General features: G+C 41.3%; 1 long non-coding RNA gene across 4 annotated transcripts in view; it reads left to right on the top strand.

Moving 5' to 3' along the window:
• Window positions 1-18,051, top strand: part of LOC137222678 (uncharacterized) — a 40,423-nt gene that overhangs the window by 357 nt on the left and 22,015 nt on the right. Inside the window, exons 1-2 of one of the 4 annotated variants that reach the window (XR_010942552.1) lie at window positions 3,984-4,188; window positions 5,076-5,181. The exons of 2 other annotated variants lie outside the window; for them this stretch is intronic. This is a non-coding gene — a long non-coding RNA (uncharacterized lncRNA). Of the gene's footprint in view, window positions 1-3,983; window positions 4,189-5,075; window positions 5,182-18,051 lie in introns of those variants that run through there. One more of the 4 variants, XR_010942549.1, reaches the window with a different exon arrangement.

Here is an 18,051-nt window from a genome sequence, read left to right as displayed (position 1 = left end):
CTCTTCAATAAATTAGCGTCGTCTCTCTGGGGCAGTGAGAAGACTCCCCAAATCCTGGCTGAAGTGACAACGTCCATCTTTTTCCTCTACTTGGTCGGAAACTCCAGGTGCCCTCGACCCTCGGGATCCCGGGCTCCGATGGCGGCGCGGCACCCGAGCAGCCGCCCACCTGCCTCCTGGGGGACGCTGCTCCCCACGAGCTCTGAATAGGCCGAGGGCTCAGGCAGGGCGATGTGCGGACCCAAAGGAGAGAAACCCAAAACCAGTCCATTAGTAAATGAGTTTTGTGTTGTCAAGGTTCTTTCCCATCCACTAGCTGTTCTGAAAAATAGATCACGTTTCGTTATCTTTAGTGGGAATCTGCAACGTGACACCGGATCCGCGCGGCCCCCGCCTCTCTCTCCCTCCCTTCCTTCCAGCCTCGCTTGGCCGGGCCAAGGGGAGCCGGCCGGCCTCCTTGGCTTATTTCTGAACAATGAAGATTTGTCTGTTCCCCTAATATATTTATGTATGGAGGTAGGGAGGGAGTTTTCTCCTGGAAGCGGGAAACATGCGAGCAGAGCCTCCCGCTTCCTTGGTGCGAAAACGCAGCGGCAGCCCAAGACGCCGGGAGGCTGCCGCCCCCTGCCCACACCTGGACAAACAGAGCGGGCTGCGAGCCCAGCTTGCTGCTAAAAACCGTGCCGCCCCGCGCGGCTCCTGAAAATACAGTCTCCACATTGTTCCGGGGTCGGGGAAGGAAGAGAGAGGAGAGAGAAAGGCTGAGACACACCGCCGCGAGGGAACTCAGATTGGATGGGGACAGTGCTGGAGTGTGTGTGTTTGGAGAGGTTATCCTCTCCCTCTGTGTGTGTCCCCAGGTCTGGTCTCTCTCCGTGTCTCTTTCTACCTCATCCTCTCTTTTCAGTCTGAAAGAGGAAGCTCATTCATTCTGTGTGTGTGAACCTCTGATTCCTTCATTCTCTCTTTTATTCTCTCTTATCTCCATCTCACCCTCTGTCCCTTTCGTTCCCTCGCTGCCTCATTCTCATTCTTCTCCGCGTTTCTCTCTCTCTCTCTCTCTCTCTCTCTCACGCCACACCCTCTCCTCTCTATCTGGATCGCTCTATTCTCTTTTTCTTTTTTCCTTCTCTCTCTCGTTCCTCTCCCTTCCTCACGACTATTGGCGCCTGCGCCTGCTTCCCCAGGACCAGGAGCTGTGAGGTCTTACAGAGCGTGCTGTGCTGATATCGGGCACCCAGGCAGCAAAGGGCGAGTAGACTCTGAAGTCCGAGCAGGGGCGTCTAGCTCAGCTGGTGGGGACCCGCCACACTGAGTGGTGGTGTGGTTAAAAAGGTGGGGGCACCCATGGAGGACTGAGGAAGGTGGGTTGGCCACCTGGGGGGAAGAGGGCAGATTTAAGCTGCGCTCTGCGAAGGCTCAGGCCCAGAGACTTGCCAACCGCCAGATTTGAGTCAGAAGACACCACTCAACATTAGATAGATGCCAAGCACCTTTCTGGAAAGTGAAGGAGAGTGTTGTAAGAATCTGTTCTTAAGAACCTAAGACACTCTTGCCTCTTTTGCTTTATTAATATTACCTCAGGGCAAGAGTTCTTATCTTCCACTGAATTTCCAATCAACTTTTTTGTCAGCTAATGTACATCCTGTATACTGCATCTGTCTAAGCTAAGAAGAATTTCCTTTTGGGAGGTGAAAGCCTGCAGCTCCTCCTGTTCAGAGGAAAGTGCTAGTGATGGTAATGCAGGGTGACACTAAATAAACAGTTAGGGTGGACTGCAAAGATGGAGTTAATTATCCAGTGAGCTGCGTTTCAGCCCAGACCATCAGGGGCTGATTTGTTTTGGCTCATAGTCCGAGGAAGGAGACAAACCACTCTCTTCTCTACATCTCTTAGGGATCCTGATCGTTCCTGTCGCAAACAAAATAAAAAACAAAAATCACTACCCAGTTATCACTGTTTCAATTAAAATTTGGTTTATTATTCCTCTGCAGACTCTGCGAAAATGTCCACTCCATTGCCCCATAGCCCTTGAGAGAAGACCCAAAATGACTCAAAAATGCCCTCCCTAAGTCTTTTTGTAGGGACCCATTGGTAAGGAAAGTGAACATCCAGCATTTCTCCCCATCTCTTCACTTAGATTCTTAAAATAAGTTTATAAAAACACGTATTTATAAAAACTAGATGTTGGCCTGATTTTCACATTGATTTCCTCCCCCCCCCCCAAATAATCAGGCTTCGTGAAATTTTAGATGGAATTAGATTTATTGTTTGCGTGATTCACTGACTATCTGGTTTCCTCAGGTAAGCCGGAACTTATATATAAATCCTAGTAACTTAAAACTTCTCCCTCCTCACTTTGCTCTTCCCTCCTTCCCTTCACCCACCTCCCCTCTCCGCCACATTCTGATATTAATAATCCCCGGCTGCCCTTCTTTCCGGGTCATTACGGTACTGCTGGTCTCTAATCAATCCTAATGCGATGGCAATTGGAGTCCCTGATGACTGCGGCTCGGGTTTCTTGTAATGGCTCTACCACATTTTCCTGGACCTCCTTCTTTAACCTGAGATGCCAGGGGGACGAGTCCCTTCTCGGCTGCTGATTACTTCAAGATGTGGGGGCTGGTTTGAGCAGAAGGGGAAAGAGACACGCGCACAGCGTGGCTACCACTACAGGCTGGGCGGCTGCGGCGAGCAAGGCGTCTGCCCGCCGGGAGCTGGCACCCCAACGCCTTTTGCTACTCCCTCTTTTCTTTTCTCCCCATTTTCCAGGCCCAAACTCACCCTGGTGGACCGAGATGAAGATTCTTAGAGGTTTTCTGTGTTTGTTTTGTTTGTTTGTTTTTTCCCTTGATGCGGAGAAGCCTCGTGGTCTCTGGGCCTCTCCAGTTCTCCAGGGTTCCCACCCTACAGCGTCCGCCCGGGCTCCCGGGCCAGGCCTGCCCCTCGCTCAGTTGCGAACGCCTCTCCCCAGTCATCAGGGCCGGCTCCTCTTTCCTCATGGCTGTTTTCTCCCAGTGCCATTCTCCCTCTCCAATTTTAGTGTAGTTGTCCCGAAACTGGATTCTTCCTCATCTCTCCCTCTGACCCTTGACCTCTCTTCCCTTCCTTATCCCAGCAATGCCTGAAGCTCCCAACCTGTTCCTGACCCAAAGCCGAGGCCAGAAGCTTGGCCCTGTCTTGTCGGGATATGACCCCTTCTCTCCAGATCTCTGAAGGAGATCGTCGCTCTGAATCCTTAACCTCTAGGGATAAAGGCCCAACACTTCTTTCTGGTTGGTGCCATTGGGAAAGAGAACCAAGAGTGGGAACTTGCGCCGTACCTCCCTCTCCCTGGCCGAAATCCTCTCGCTCGCCTCCCTACCCTCATACAGGCCCGGCAGAAAACCGATCACCACCTTCGCAGCATTTATATTCTTCCATTTCTCAGCCTAAAGCCATTTAGCGTAACCTGAGCCCAGGATAATTGCCACGTTTCTGCCGCGATACTTTTAAAAACAAGATAATGCTTCTGAATTGCGGAAGAAAGTGCTGCGGACAAATTGGGCGCTGAGCTGCCGAGACGGTTCGCTTTGTTAGGGGCAGCCGGTGGTTTGTGACTCAATTAGTGCATTTCTGGGAGCCGCCTGCGCTCTGCAGCCGGGTGAGCTTGAGGCGAACTCCCCCTGTGGCTCCCGAGCGCCGGGAACGGTTAGGAGGGGAAGGGGAGCATTTCAGGCCTCTATGTCGGTGCAAATCCACGCCATGGAAAATGTTTTTGCATTCCCATACAAGAACATTGTTTGGGTTCTAAAGAATCCAGGTTTTCGCGGACATAAGCTTGACTGCCTCTGCTCTCGAATGGGCCACGCGGCATTTGTCTGAAGCAGCAGTCCTCTGAGCTGTGGAGAATTAAATAAGGGGTGGAGGGTGCCCACTCACGCATGCCCCTCCGCGCGTCTCGCCCACCCGTCTGGGCTTGGATTTTGCAACCATTTCCAACATCGTTGCTGTACTTGGCGCAGCCCTGCTGAAAGCCGGCAGGGTGAGGCTTCCAGGCAGCCGGCGGGCCGCGAGGGGCGCTTTTAGGGCTTGGAGCAAGGCTGTAGGAGTTTTCCTTACCTCTACTCAAGTTCACCCGCCACCCCCACCCGTCACCCTGCTTGCAGGCCCGCGTCAACGTCTCGCTGGAGCATTCTGGGGTCCCCGGTAAGCTGCTCTGCCAGGTGTGCGCCGGCGCGGGGGAGAGCTCGCCGCGCAGCGTACTCGGGGCCCCGCCCGCCGGCCCGCTGTACCCAGCCTGCGAGAGCCGGCCGAACCCACGCCCCGCCACCCGCGCCAGGAACCCCTCCCCGGGGCCGCGCTCGAGCTCTCGGGTGCCGCGTCTGCGCCGGGGACGGCTCCGCCCAGTTCTACAGCCAGAGGTTGGGCGCTCGGGCCGAGCCGGCCCAGTGGCCCAGACTTGAGAAGGCTTCGGAGCCCGCCATTCTCTCGGGTTGTTCCCCTGGGTTGTTCTGGGGGCCGAGAGGCGTAGGGGCGTAAGGAAGGAGAGGACAGGGCCGAGGAGGGCGGGGGCGAGAAGGAGGCGAGGGGAGGTCAGCGAAGCTGGGAGGGGGTGCAGGCCGGCGGCGGGCACGGTGGGAGGAGAGAGAGGGCGCTGTCTTCCTGGCAAAGGATGCCTGGCCGGTAGGAACAGAAACAAAACAAAAAAAGAAAGAAAAGAAAGGAAAAGAAAATCTGCCCAGCCGAGACCCGGGGGTGAGGGACGCGCGGCGGGGAGGGGCAAGGATGGCATAGCGGATTCTCAGCCCGCAGCCTGGCAACAGCTCCTCCAGCTGCTGCCTTAGTAGCGCCGCGTTGCCCCAAGCGGAACTCGCAGGAAGGGAGTCTTCTTTGGCCCTAAAGGGCCCCCCACAGTTGCCTTCCTTCAGAGCCATCCCTCCCTCGCTTTCTCCTTTGGAAAACTGGAGGCGTCGGAGTAAGGTCTGCGACGCTTCACTGGCGATTGCGCTGCCCCAATGTGCCCAAGGCGAGCAAGGGATAGGGGAGAATCTGGATCTCCTTTGCCCGAGCGGAGCCCACTTTTCGTTTTCCAGAGTCCTGCGGAAGGAAACCGCAACGGCAACCAATCCTTCCCATCGAAGCTCCGCAGCAAGTGGCCTCACCTGGTTTGGCTGCGCCTTGCCCAGGAACAAGGAAGAGGTAGAAGACCGTCTTATTTACTGTTATCGACTGGCCCGGTTGCACACTCGGAGACCAAAGGGTCCCGAGGACAATTGCTATCAACCGTTCCCCACCCAAACCCACAAATCTAAAAACTGAATTTATATTAATTCAGGAGAAACTCCTCTATCATTTGCAAAGGATAATGTGTTCTTGTCTCTCCATGCTCATTATAAACAAGTCAAAGCAAAACAAAAGGATCTCATGTTTTGAAAGGTCCCTCTGTATTAATGAACGTAATTAAAGGCCCTCCAGGTTTGCTCATAGATACTAGAACCGATCATCCGCCGGAGAGTCCCAAGTTCCAGTCCCCATGTGAATTTCCTGGGGAGTCGTGACTCTTCCATAGGCCTTCCAGTAGAATCCAGGTGTCCCTGTAGTTCTGCCTTTAGCAAGAGAGCTATTTCCTAGGAGTAACTGGGTGGGCTGCAATCCGCCTGCCTCTCTTCACATTGAGAAACGCTTCTCTTGTGGGAACGTCTGTTTCTATTCATCCGATTTTCTAATTTCTTTGATCAGCCTAAATATTTTCTTGGCAAACGGAAATTGACCATGCCATGAATATAACAACCTGCTTGGAAAGAAGCTATTTTGTTTCGAAGCAGCAAGGGGGGAAAAGGCGGGGGTGGGGGGAGCAGAGAGCTGGCTGGTAGGAATGCCTGTAACAGATTCCTGTAAGTACGTCTTTTTCAGTCTCTGAGGCAGCTTTGTGAAATCTGCCTTTCCCCCCAATATAGTTTCTTCCCTTTCTCTCTTCCCCTCAGATAAACACACACCTGGTCTCCTAAAAGTCTTTGATACTCTTTATAAAAAAAAAAATGAACTTCAATTGACGCCTCTGGAGAATTTCCCTTTAAAACATAGATGAAAGGCAAGGTTAATACAATGTTCTCTTAATCCCTTTGCCTTGTGAGTCAAAATAAATATTTTCTTCTGCATGTGATTGTACGTCCTGCCATTTGGCTGTGGCTATAAGGAAATCGACCGGTAATAAAAGTGTTTTGAGGCTGTGTATTAAATGCAGTTCTCCTGAAATCAAGGGGTGAGGGGAGGGAGGAGCCTTACTTCACAGGCAAGAGTTGGTGGGTTTCTGAAAAAGCTGCAAGAAAAGGACCTTTCACCTCTCATTAGTGATGCCATCAGTGCTCGGGCAGAGTGGGGCTGAGGTCATGTTACATATGGCACACAGTCTGCTCAGCACTTGAAACGTCAGCTTTGAAATTTTAGAGAGGGGAAAGGTCATCTTTAATAAGCTAAAGTCTGGGCCTCCCATTGCCCTCTTTGCAAACTGGGTGGGTGTCCATATGCTTCAAGCCTGCATAAGTTTTTTTTTTTAATTTGCAGTTTTAAGCTGAGTTTTTTTCACATCTTCATTTAAGCTGTAATGTTTTCAGCTGTTAATACACCAAAAGGCCTTTCATTTTTACAGCAACTTTGTCATCTTTCCTTTTCTTTTCATGCAATCATAAAACCGTCTGTTCTGAGTGATAGCTTTTTAGAACTCAACTTCCCAGGAGAAATGAAGTGTATCTGTCCATCTGCATACATGGATCCAGACATGTGGGCTCTAGGGTTACCCTTCTGAGTGGGTAATTTAGACTTCACTTTTGTATACTACATAATTTACTGAACCTTCAAAACATTAAAACTTCCATATTATGTAAAAGCTCTAGTTTCTGAAAACTTGCTGGTACTACGAAAATTTTTCATGCCATTTACTGAAATTTCACATTTTATTTTTACCATGTGGGGGAAACTCTCAAATCAGGATATGCTGATTCTTCTATAAGGTTTAAAGTTAAGGCTGACAGATGCTATAATGGTAGATATCGCACTGAAAAAAAAAGTGCTAATATCTCACTTCCTTGTTCAAAAAATATTAGGAACATTTGTGAATGTTTAAACCTCAAATTTGTTCAAGAAGTGATGTCAGTCAAACCCAAGCCACTGAACTATCCCCAGATCTCTTTGTCACTGTCAATATGGATATAAATATTTTTCTTTCACGTCACTCTGCAAGGAACTTCTCAATAGTAATTTGTTATTTATTCAGTTCCAGAAACTTTTTTACCTTCTGGATCTACTATCCAAGAAGAGCAGCCTCAGCACACCATTTCATGTATTCCTCACTTTTTAAAAAAAAATTTTATTTATTTATTTTTGGCTGCATTGGGTCTTCATTGCTGTGCGCAGGCTTTCTCTAGTTGTGGTGTGCGTGCTTCTCATTGCAGTGTCTTCTCTTTGCAGAGCACGGGCTCTAGGCGCATAGGCTTCAGTAGTTGTGGCACACGGGCTCAGTAGTTGTGGCTCGCAGGCTGTAGAGTGCAGGCTCAGTAGTTGTGGCGCACGGGCCCAGTTGCTCCACGGCATATGGGATCTTCCCAGACCAGGGATCAAACCCAGGTCCCCTGCATTGGCAGGCGGATTCTTAACCACTCTGCCACCAGGGAAGTCCCTCACTTTTCTTTATGTCTGCCAACCCATTTTATCTGTTTATACATCCCAGATTTTGGTGGTGTTTTTTTTTTCCAGCTTTTTTCTTCTACATAAAAGTGACATATTTTGTACTTATAAGATAAACTTTATTAAATAAGACAACAAACTGTGATCAGCTTCAACCAGTAGACTCAATGATCTTTTTTTTTTTTGTGGTACGCGGGCCTCTCACTGTTGTGGCCTCTCCCGCTGCGGAGCACAGGCTCTGGACGTGCAGGCTCTGCGGCCATGGCTCACGGGCCCAGCAGCTACGCGGCATGTGGGATCTTCCCCGACCGGGGCACGAACCCGTGTCCCCTGCATCGGCAGGTGGACTCTCAACCACTGCGCCACCAGGGAAGCCCCTCAATGATCTTTTAAAATTCCTTCTCCTACTTTGCAAATTGAAAACGCTGAAACAATCTTCAAATACCCTCTTGAGCCAACTAGGCGTTCCTCGTTACTAAGGAATTTAATGATTGTGATATGCAGATATGTGTTGCTTTTGCTTTGTCTCTAGTTAGATTTTTCAAAAATCCTTAATTTTGGATGAGCAAAAATTTAAAAGAGCAGTTTGCATGATAACAACTGAAACTATAGGTGGGTAGAATAATTTCACAACCAAGAGTGTCAAGTAAATAATTTATTTCTAATCACTTTCCTACATTAGCGTTTACTGCTAATAAGCTAGTAGACCTTGTGATACTTTAGCTAACCCAAAGCATTTGAGGCTTTGAGGACCCAAATTGTTTAAGTTCAATCGATCTAGTCATTAGTAAGTCAAGATAAAGATGCACACTGTAGTCTCAGGGAGTGCATATGTGTTTGGGAGAGAGGTATTGTTGCTTTTTTTGTTTTTGACTAAATTTTAAAGCTCCCAAAAATACTCCAGGAAAATTTAAGGGCAGATTGTGTTACTCCAGTAAGCCTAAAAAACAAAAAGTGAAATATTTCAAGAGGCAGATTCATCATTGACAGGTCAATAACTCATTAAAGGCCCATAAAAGGAATACTAATAATTTACACTTTTTATAGGATCCTTCACTCAGAAACCTTTAACATTTTACAAGCCTGATCTCATTCATCTTCTCAGAACTTTCTTAACTTCTCAGTATTATTCTTATTGCAAAGAGAGGTTATTCCTATTACAAAAATATGGCAGAGAGGTTGTACAATTTGCACACGGAATTATAATTCAGAGGCAGTTTGGGGATAAGAACTATGACTCCCAATAAAATAAATAAGCAATAACGATATATTATACAGCACAGAGAAATATAGTCATTATTTTGTAATAACTTTGAATGGAGTATAATTTATAAAAATATTGAATCACTATATTTTATACCTGAAACTAATATAATATTGTAAATCAACTACACTTCAATTTAAAAAAGAACTTTGAATCCCAGATCCTTTCCAATTTATCTAAAAAGCAATTTTCCATAAAGAGATCAGATTCAAATGATTCTGATTTAGTGAGTCCTTGTAAAATTTTATCCTCCTTAAGTTAGATTCTATAATTCAGGTTCAAGATTTGTGAGAAATTTCATAAATGTCTTTAAATCACTAAGAAAAAGAAAATGTAACGTGAAGTGGCACAGTCCACACAGGTCTGGTAGTTCTTCCATCCTGTCTAGAAATAAGCCATAGTCTTGGTGCAAGTGTCATGTGGGAGGAGACATACAGATTACAGAACTGTGAGGTAATTACTACAGCTTAACTGTTCCACAGAGAAGCTATTAAGTGTTCATAAACAGGGTTACAATAGAATACATATTCTATGACAAGATTTGGCCTGTATTTTCAATGCTTACAATTCTTTCTTTGGCTTAGTTAGGAGAAGAAATACTAGAAATTCCAGAAAATTAAGGATTTGGCTTGTCTTAAGGGCAGTGTTATCACAAAGTTTGGTGGGCATGCAAATGACGTGAGGCACTTGTAAAAATACCGTGGCCCAACCCCCCAGAATTTTTGATTCCCTAAGTTTAAAGTGGGATCCTGGAATCTGCATTTTAACATGCACCTCAAGTAATTTTAATGCAACTGGTTAGTGGGCTCTCCTTTGAGAGTAAACAATCACTCTGTGTAGGAACATAAAAAAGGGATGTCCTATCAGCAGGAATAAAATTTAAACTCCAAATTTTGACCTAACCAGAAATTTATTCTGTATGATTTTTAAAAAAATATTTATTTATTTGGCTGCACTGGGTTTTAGTTGCGGCATGTGGAATCTTTAGTTGCGGCATGCAGGACCTTTTAGTTGTGGCATGCAGGCTCTTAGTTGTGGCATGTGGGATCTAGTTCCCTGACCAGGGATCGAACTCAGGCCCCCTGCATTGGGAGCACGGAGTCTTAACCACTGGACCACCAGGGAAGTCTCTACTTTGTATGATTTGGAAAGAGAATTTTTAGATTAGGTTTTTTACTTGTGGGGTGGGATCTTTGGGTTTCTGAAGGATTTTGTAGGAATTAAAATGTTTCTAACTAATGACTAGATAAGAAATAGGAAATAGTTTGTCCTCTTCCAGTGATTGCTTCTGCTGAATGCATTAGCAGGGAAGTGACATCAGACAAGGAGAATGAGACAAGAAAGAAAAATCTCTGAAGACAATCCAAGCACCAGCCACAAAAATTAAACAAATCTCATTGGCCAAAGAACAGTATTGCCTCCTGAGTACCACCTTAGAAACCAAAAAGTTTTTTAAACATTTCTCAATGTGCATGACCCCTTTAGAATAGTGTAACCCAATTGAGCCCCTCTCCCCAAAGATTTGCAAGAAATGGAGATGTTCTGGAGCATTGCCACAATATAATAAAAGGAATGGAAAATAAAATCTAAGAGGAAGTTAAAAGTGTTGTCTACACTGCAAATAATGGTCATTTGTTGCTTACAAAGGTATACAAAGGGTTTTTACAATAAAGAACACAATCACATAAATCACAGCTTCTTGCTTATGAGAGGGAGATTAAATACCCAAGATGGTTAATAATCACAGTTTATTATTTTCTCCCTTTGGAAACATAGTCACCAGACTCTTTGCTGTTGGGAAAGGCCAAGAAGTCCCTGGATAAACCTGCCACACTAAGTAGAATCCCTCCAAAAACATTCTTGATGGACAACCCTCACCTCTGCTTAAACACATGAGTATTGGAGAACTCACTACATCACATCTGTTTTGCATGTTTCAAGATTCAACAAAACAAGAAAGATATGCATGGTGGTAACAAAGTCACATGGAATCCATGATCCATATGAGAGAAACATGGAGAGGATCTTCCAATTACTTGTTGGTAAAGTAGAAAGTTAGAGTAAACTATACTAGCTAAACTGCTTTCTCAAGTTTCCATTTTAGGCATTTCTACTGTTTGCCCACTGCCTAGTAGGCTGCTGGAGTTCACTATAGGAAAAGTAAATATTGTCATTTCAAATAAAGAACTGTTTATTATATAACAGAACAGAGGCTGCCTTCTATTTTTGAGACTCTGCTAAGTTAATTGGGGACAGTAGCCAAAGCAGCTGCCCAGGAGATGGTGTTTTCCAACAGCTACAGTCCTTAAAGCTAAGCTGGGTTCATGTTTGTCTGCAAAGTGGCAATCACATTGTTCTTTTCATTGAATGTTCTTTGGCTTCTATTGGGGTTGAGTAAATGGGGGCACCATTTGTACTATTTTACCAGCCCATTTGACTCCTGCAGTGAGGGCAAACCATAAGGCAGGACAGATCAAAGCCAGACCTGATGGCCTGCTACCATTAATGGGATTCAGCCCAGACTCTTCTCAATGAAAGGGCAACTGTTGACTTAATCCCTATTTCCATTAAATCAGGGGTTCCAAAATTTTGGTAGGTTTGGGACTGGACTCAGTATTTTTAATAACTTCTTCACATCCATTTTGATGGAGATTTGTCTGCTGCCCACATTTTGAAACACTGGTTTAAATATATGATAGAGAAAAGAAATCTGGACTGAGTAGTGATTTAAGAAAAACAAAGTTTTGGTTAATAAAAGAGTGTTTTTCAGGAATAATACTTTGCATTTCTACAATGCTTTCTACTTTTCAAAGGGCTTCTTTTGTTTGCCCATTACTTGTAAGATAGATAAGAAGCAGCAATATTAACTCCATTTTATAAATAAACTGAGATAAAGAATGTAGAAGTGACTGGATATGTGGTAGAATGGAGGCTAGGAGCCTGGGCTTTCCCATCTTTGTTTACCCAGTTCATAGTCTCATTTCTATTAGGTCAAAACATATAGTTGTACCTCAAGCTTTTTCATAGCTATAAGATATTTCGTGGATTTTTTTTTTCATGGATTTTTAAAAACTTATTTAACTATTCCCTTATTGATGGACATATCTTTTTTCCAACTTTTTTCTTTTATAAGTAATGATTCTGTGAATCTTTACACATATCTTTGAGTACTTGTGTGAATATTTCATTAGGGTATACTGCAAAAGTGAAATTGCTGAGTCAAAGGGTATATATATTAAAATTTTCATGTATATTGCCAAATTGTCCTTCAAATGTGTACCATTTTACCCTCCCCTTGACAGTATACAATAGGCTAACTTTCCCCAAGTGTCTATCTATACTCTTCAGTCTTTGCCAATCTGATTGCAAAAGTGTGGCTAATTAAAATTTTTTCATTTTATTTTTTTTACTGTTATTTTATTTTATTTTTAATACATTTATTTATTTATTTATTTATTATTTATTTATTTTTGGCTGCGTTGGGTCTTCGTTGCTGCATGTGAGCTTTCTGTAGTTGCAGCGACCAGGGGTTACTCTTCGTTGCGGTGCGCAGGCTTCTCTTGGCGGTGGCTTCTCTTGCTGCGGAGCATGGGCTCTAGGCACATACATGGGCTTCAGTAGTTGTGGCTCGCAGGCTCGAGAGCGCAGGCTCAGTAGTTGTGGTGCACAGGGTTAGTTGCTCTGCAGCATGTGGGATCTTCCTGGACCAGGGCTCAAACCCGTGTCCCCTGCATTGGCAGACAGATTCTTAACCACTGTGCCACCAGGGAAGCCCTTCATTTTATAATTATTAAAGTTTAGCATCTTTTAAATTATGTCTGGAAAAGATAAAATGAAATAGGAAAGTGTACAAATTACAGCCCAATAACTTTTTACATTGGTATACATCTGATTAACTATCATCCAGATCAAGATATAAAACATTTCCATCACCTCAGAAAGTTGCCTCTTGCCACTTCACCCGCCCACCCCAGGGGTAACCACTCTTCTGACTTCTATCAAAATCAACTCATTTGACCTGTTCTTGAATTTAATATAAATGAAATCAAACAATTTTATGATATCTTCCTTTGCTCAACATATCTGTGGGATTCATCCATGTTGTTGTGTGGGCTAGTAGTCCATTTTTCAAATTATTGTTTCGTATTCCATTATCTGAATACACAATAGGTTAGTAATCCATCCTCCTGTTGATGGACCTTTAAGTTGTTTCTAGTTTTTGACTATAAGGAAGAAAGCTGCTATGAACATTCCTACATGTGTCCTTTATTGGGCATATATTCTCATTTCTCTTGGTCGTATACCTGAAGTACAATTGCTGAGTCAGGGACTAGAAGTAAATTTAGCTTTAAAAGATACTGCTTAATTGTGTTTTAAAGTTAAACTCCCACCAGCAATTGTAGGAGAGTCCCAACTGCTCCATATCTTTCCCAATACTTGGTTTTTTTAGTCTTTCAAATTTTAGACTTTCTGGTGGATGTATAATAGTATCTTGTGGTTTTAATTTGCATCCCTCTCATGAATAATTACATTGACCATCTTCTCATATATTTATTGGCTATTGGATAATCTCTTTTGTGTGATACTTGTTCAAGCCTTTTGCCCATTCTTTAAATTGTTTGTGCTTTTTTGTCTTATTTGTATGAGTTCTTTATACCTTCTGGATATAACCCTTTTGTCAGATAGATAGATAGATAGACAGACATATAGATAATGAAAATATTATCCTAGTATGTGACCTGCCTCTTCATTCTCATACTAAAGTTCTCATACTGAACAGAAGTTCTTAATTTCAATTAAGTCCAATTATGTTTTTATTCTTTTATGGTTACTGTCTTTTGTAACCTATTTAAGAAATCTTTGTCTATCCAAGGTGATGAAGATGTTCTATGTTTTCTTCTAGAAATTTGATATTTTAATTAGACATTTATACTTATGAGCTATCTTTAATTAATTTTTATATGTGGTATAAGGTAGGAGCCAAGTTTGAGGTTTTCTTCCCATATGGATATACAACAGTTCTAGCCTCATATGTTGAAAAGCCATGCTTTCTTTCACGGAATTGCATTTGTACCTCAGAGGGAATGTACTCAATATTGCACCATCGGATATGTAAGCTGTGATGTTTTGGTTTGGGGTTTATTTGTAGATAGTTTTTGTTATATTAATAAAATTCCATTCTATTTTAATATGCTGACCATCTTTTTCCTGAGTGGGTCTTCTTCTTTTTAATCAAATCCATTTTCTGTATTTATTGAGATAATTATATGTTTTTTTCTTTTTTTCTGTCAATGTGAAGAATTATATTGATTATTTTAGAATGTTAAATGAACCTTGCATTCCTGGGATGAACCATACTTGGTCATTATGAATTTTTTTTTTTACATCTCTATTAAATTTACTAATGTTTTATTTAGAATTTTTTACTCCACATGCAGAAAGGATTTTGGTTTTGGCATCAGATTTATGTTAGCCTCATAAAACAAGTAGTTAATTGTTCCTCTTTTCTCTAATCCCTGAAAGGGTTTGAGAGAGATTATTATTTCTCCTTAAATATTTGGAAAAATTTACCTTGAAAGTCACGTGGGCCTGGATGATCTTTATGGAATTTTATCCATGAATTCCATTTCTTTAACATATGTCAGAGTGTTAGGATTTTTATATTTTTATATCAGTTTTGGTAAATTGTATTTTTTCCAAGAATTTGTCTATGTTGTCAAGTTTATTGGCAAAAAGTTGTCATCATGTTCTCTTAATATCAGTAGAATGTGTAGTGACATCATATTTTGAAACTCCTGATATTGGTCATTTGTGTCTGCTCTCTCTTCTATTGATTATTTTTTCCAGGAGATTATAGATTTTATTACTCTATTTAAAGAACAGATTTTCATCTGTGATGATTTCTTTATTGTATATATATTTTTTATTTCACTGATTGCAGTACATTCTTTATTATTTCCTTCCTTCTGCTCTATTTGTTTTTAAGTTGCTTTTCATTTTCTGTATTCATAAAATGAAAGCTTAGAGTATTGATTTTGAACTATTCCTCTTTTCTAATGTATTCATTAGAAGCCATTGATTTCGTTCTAGGCTCTGCTTTAGCTGATATGATATGTTTTGATATGTTTTATTTTCATTTTTCTTCAGTTCAAATATTTTCGAATTTCCTTTGTGATTTCCTCTTTGGCCCACAGGTCATTTAGAAGTATGTTTCTTAATTTTAATACATTCTGGGATTTCCTACTTATATTTCTGTGTTGATTTCTTTCTTTCTTTTTTTCTTTTTTTTTTTTCTGTACGCGGGCCTCTCACTGTTGTGGCCTCTCCCGTTGCGGAGCACAGGCTCCGGACGCGCAGGCTCAGCGGCCATGGCTCACGGGCCCAGCCGCTCTGCGGCATGTGAGATCCCGGACCAGGGCACGAACCCGTGTCCCCTGCATCGGCAGGCGGACTCTCAACCACTGCGCCACCAGGGAAGCCCCCAGCTTTCTTTTGATTGGTGTTTCCATGCTATATCTTTTTTCCATTATTATACTTTCAAGTTATCTGTGTCTTTATGTTTAAAGTGTGCTTAATGAACATAATATAATTTATTCTTTTCTAAAAACTGTCTAACATCTACTTATTTTTAGTGAGTTTGTTGATATAATTGGGATTAAATTTATCATCTATTTGTTTTCTATTGGTTTCATCTTGTCTTTATTCCTCCTTCCTGTCTCCTTTTATAGTAATTAATATTGTATTGTATTGTATTTTATCTCCATTTAATTTTTGTTGCTCTCTTAGTATTTTTTTTTAATTACAAAATGATATATTTAAAATGTTAAGTCCTCCTATTCAGGAACATAGTATATTTCTTCAGGTCATGTTAAGCCTGTAATGGGTTGAATAGTGTCCTCCCAAAATTCACGTCTATTCAGAACCCCAAAATGTACCTTATTTGGAAATAGGATTTTTGCAGATGTAATTAAGGTAAGTATTGAGATGAGATCATATTGAATTAGGGTGGTCCTAAATCAAATGAGAGTCCTTACAAGAGACAGAAAGGACACACAGATAGAGGATTTTGTGAAGATCTAGAAGACTATGTGAAGATAGAGCTAGAGATCGAAATGATGCATCTTCAGGCCAAGGGGTGATAAGAAGTGCCAGCAACGACCAGAAGCTAGGAGAGAGGGATGGGACAGTATCTCCCGCAGAGACTCTATAAAGGAACCAAACTGGCCAGTTAGTGGCGGCGTACTACAGCAGCCACAGGAAACTAATGCAAAGACCTTCAGGTAAATTTTAGAGTTTATTAGCATAAATCTTGCAAAATTCTTGTTAAATTTATTCTGAGGCATTACATAGTTTTTATTGCTATTATAGATTCTATATGTTTTTACATTAAAAATTTTTAAGTTTATAATATTATTTATTAAAATATTGATTTTATATTTAAAATATTTATGTATATTTTATATTTAAAAATTTTAAATCTTCTATCTGACTACTACTAGGAATCTAGGAAAGCTGTTATCTTTTAACTGGTCTCTTTATAGAACTCTCATAGTTGTTTGTAACTATTTTTTATTATTCCCATGGATTTTCTAGGCTGACCTCAAATCATCTGCAAATAATGATAAATGTCTCTTCCTTTCAAATTTGTCTTATGTTGAACCATATGAAATTGCTATTTCACCATTTTGTCCTACAAATTGACAGTTTTTTATGGTTCAAGCTAGTATGTCTCTTCTGTCCTGTATTTATTAGCTTAGCTTGAAACTCCGTAATAATTTTGGCTAAATCAGCAATAGAAGCATCCTTGTCTTCTTCCTAATATTAATCAGAGTGCCTTTAATAATTCATTTTTTAAGAAAAATATGATGTTTAGTACTGTGTTTTATTTCATTAAGCAAGTATTCTATTTCTGGTTTCTATAATTCTTAGATATGTCTGTTAAAATTTATTAAATACCTTTTTGCTCTCCATAAACATGTACTTGTGGATTTTCTCCTTTATTAATAGAGAACATCATATATACATATATATATGGCTTTTTTAAAATGTTCTCAATAATAGTTTTTAAAATGTGCTACCAGATTTATTTGTAACCTTTTATTATTATACAAGTAATGCACATTCACTATAGTAAAATTAGAAAATATAGAAAAAGCAAAAATAAAATTTTATATTCCTGCTACCCAGAGATTATCACTATTAACATAAGTAGATTTCTTTGTGGTGACTATCTCAAATCCTTGTGTAAAACCTCCTAGGTCATATAATAGTTTTTAAATACATTGCTGGTTTCATTTCACTGATATTTTATTTACAACATATTTATTCTCATTGATGAAATTGCTCTATTGTCGTGGTTCTTTTTGTAGGTCATATACATGTTTGAAAATCTGATGGAAGCCTTGTACTCTCTCTTCGGAATAATATATATGTATATATATATATAATATGTATATCATATACTCCCAATCATCCATAATATTTCAAGAATTTGGGGATCCTCTTAAAGTTCCATCATCAATATCCCAGTGTCTAGAGACTCCAGGTTAAGAACCATGGTCTGATTTTCTTTTTCAATGCCTCCCTTGCCAGGTTCTGGTATCAAGATGATGCTAAATTTGGAAGCTCTCATTTCTCAATCTCTCTCTCTCTCTTTTTTTAGTTTGCCTTTCCTTTCCTTGCAAATTTGGAAGAACTTGTGTCTGAAGTTGTCTGGGCCTTTGACAACAGTTTTTAAATCGTTACTACTCTATTCAGGCTATTTCTTTTAAAATCAATTTTAGCAATTTATGTTTTCCTAGCAATGTTTATTTTACATAGAATATTAATTTTTATTTATTATATTTATATGTTATTAAATCTATATTAGGACAATTTCCTTTTGGAATCTGGGCCTTTAAATCAATGTGCTTTATAATAAGATATTTTTAAAGTAATCTCACTGTCTTCTAAATTAGAAGCCTGTTGAACTTAAAAGACTGTTGACTGAATAAACTTGATTATAAGGCAGCAGTTTTAATTTAGGTCAAAATTAATGCTGAAATAAAGCAGTGTTGTTGCTATCTATCTACGTATCTATCTATCTACCTATCATCTATCATGGTAGCATGGCCCTAAATGCC

The sequence above is a fragment of the Pseudorca crassidens genome, chromosome 1 (genome assembly GCF_039906515.1).
Source record: "Pseudorca crassidens isolate mPseCra1 chromosome 1, mPseCra1.hap1, whole genome shotgun sequence".
NCBI classification, from domain to species: domain Eukaryota; kingdom Metazoa; phylum Chordata; class Mammalia; order Artiodactyla; family Delphinidae; genus Pseudorca; species Pseudorca crassidens.
This window is presented reverse-complemented; position numbering and strand designations above follow the sequence as displayed.